The following is a 2,429-nucleotide window of genomic DNA, read 5'->3' as shown; positions in this document are numbered from 1 at the left end:
TTAGCTATTTGCGCAAAGAAAAACACTCGTTATTATATATTAAAACTGTAAAAATTTCATTGAAATATATTATCCTAAAAACGAAGCATATGAACAATTCTCACTTCGGATACGCGACATTGTAAAAACGCTATGGGCGTAACAATCCGTTAATTAGACTCGCGGATCTCGTCCACGATTTCCGCCACGATAACTTTCTTAATAAATTTATTTTCCCCCCTGGTCATTGTCTCTCGAGTTTAGCACGAGCTAAGCACACGCTTAGATTCACTACGTCTGCACTAAGCCGACGTCGTATACACACATACATATATATATATTCAAGCCGTACGACGTCGTTGAGTACGAAACGCGTATGGCGTTATTTTATAACGGTGCGATATTTTTCAATATTTTATAAATTTTTTACAATACTTTCAATACAGGATACACTTGTAGCTGTGTAGCTGTAAATGTTCTGAGCCTTTAGCCGTGTTCTGAGCCGTTTGTTCGGATAGAGTCGTTCAAACGACGAATCGTATTGGACCATGAAAAATCTTAAAATTAGAGTAATTATCCAGTACGAGTGTCGTCTTGGAACTACGGCAACAGACACGGCTCTATGTATAGGCTTTGTATTCGGTTAAAGTTCAACTACTAGAAACACTACAAGCTCTCGGTTCAAACCATACAATTTAAAATTGACGGGTGTTAGGATTTATCTATTTATTGATTAAGGTTTGCTATATGTAGGCGTATAATATTGGTCAAACAATTGGACAACGAATGTTTTGAACGAGGATCAGAACTAGACACGCATGCTATCAAGTGATACCTGTGACCTATTTCTGGGCCGAAGTATAAATTGATCCGGTACGATAATCATAAACAGTCACATCGAACCGGCGGAAGATCATCTTAGAAGAAATGTCAAGTTGTAACACTTATGACGCTAGTCTCATGCAGGTGTTACCCGCTACGACTTCGTAAATCTTCTAGTCTGTTATCAACAGCTAAACAAAATGATGAGGGAACTTTGTGTTGCGTGGCAACGCTCGATGTCACACCAAAAGACTCAAGCTGGCAGTAATACAGGACTTGCACCCCCCATACTAAGCGGCCAATGCTTGCATAGATCGCCATCTTTTTCAAGGTCATGACAACTTCTTAACACGAAAAGTGTTCCAATCTGAACATAATGTCGAAATTGCTCTTCAAGACTTCACAAATAGGACCAAATAAATTCTTATACGAATAACACAACGTCATAGATAGTAATGGTTCATACTTTAATTGAAAATAAAATGCCAGGCCCGTCGTTCGAGAAACTACTGTTTTCCATGGCAGGTTCCATTCTAAATAGCCACATGTGCGTATAACGATCGGCAGTTAAAGCAATGCTATCTATTTACGTTATTTTTTTGCTTAACGCTATATGGATCAACTCTCTTTGATTACGCCGCGCTCTTTGACGCTCGTGTACACGTCCCGGCCTAAACACCCTCATTTCCTTTCCTGTATTAGCACGCCTCGTCCCTTTCCATAAGGAGTAAATCTACCAAAAAATTAAGGAAAATAGGAACAACTACGTACGCTAGGTCAACACAGAAGCATTCTACATGAAAAAATTGTGAAAAGATATGTACAGTTAGTTACTCGGAATCAAAAGTATCGGTAAATCAACTAGGTCAGTCCCAAAGCAATATTTCAGCTTCCTCTTTTTACTAAAGTGTGTAGTATGTTTTGGTAGAGTCTAGCCTATATAAGAGCAATAGCTGGATGACGCTGATGATAATGACATGTGGCAGCTATAGTAAAGTCACTCGGAAATTTTTGCAATGAGAAATTTTTGGGCACATCAAGGCTAATTAGGCATCGTTTGGCATATGCGGACCGAAATGTAAAATACTGTTTTTACGTAAGTATACGCAACTGATCCTCATCTTTTCTAATTGCCCTTCTTTTTGTTTTTTTTTTTTTTTACAATATGCCGCTCTACGCTTTCTGCGCCATCTGCTGTGCCGTATTACGGGAACTATTGTATCTGTCCAGTTGGATACTAGTCCTCATTTGTGGGGCAACACTGTTTAACATAATAATAATAATAAAAAATCTGTTTTTTTCAATGTGTCTTGATAGTAGGAAGCTGCATACACGCTGTACGGTCACATTATCTAGATACATCTGACACATACGTAGATATATGTATATATAGATGTGTTCTAGGTATATCATCGTATCTAATATCTGTATATAATATTGCCACCACTACCGCCGCACGTTGCTCGCTCGTTTAGCCCAACGAGATTCGTCGGAGCGGTAACTGCTTTTCTCTTCAGTATTGTAGGAAAAAATTATACGCGTCCACCCTCAAAGAACAGTAGGACGGTAACAACAAACTATTTCCGCTGTGACCCAACACCGCAACGCTTCTTCCATCGACCACTGTC

General features: G+C 39.0%; 1 long non-coding RNA gene across 1 annotated transcript in view; it reads left to right on the top strand.

Moving 5' to 3' along the window:
* LOC111273979 (uncharacterized) overlaps positions 1–2,099 on the top strand; it is a 4,447-nt gene extending 2,348 nt beyond the window's left edge. The window contains exon 2 of the long non-coding RNA XR_002688140.2: positions 2,032–2,099. This is a non-coding gene — a long non-coding RNA (uncharacterized LOC111273979). The remainder of the gene's footprint in view (positions 1–2,031) is intronic.
* The last annotated feature ends 330 nt before the right edge of the window (positions 2,100–2,429 follow it).

Source organism: Varroa jacobsoni, unplaced genomic scaffold (genome assembly GCF_002532875.2).
Source record: "Varroa jacobsoni isolate VJ856 unplaced genomic scaffold, vjacob_1.0 scaffold_242, whole genome shotgun sequence".
Taxonomy (NCBI): domain Eukaryota; kingdom Metazoa; phylum Arthropoda; class Arachnida; order Mesostigmata; family Varroidae; genus Varroa; species Varroa jacobsoni.
This window is presented reverse-complemented; position numbering and strand designations above follow the sequence as displayed.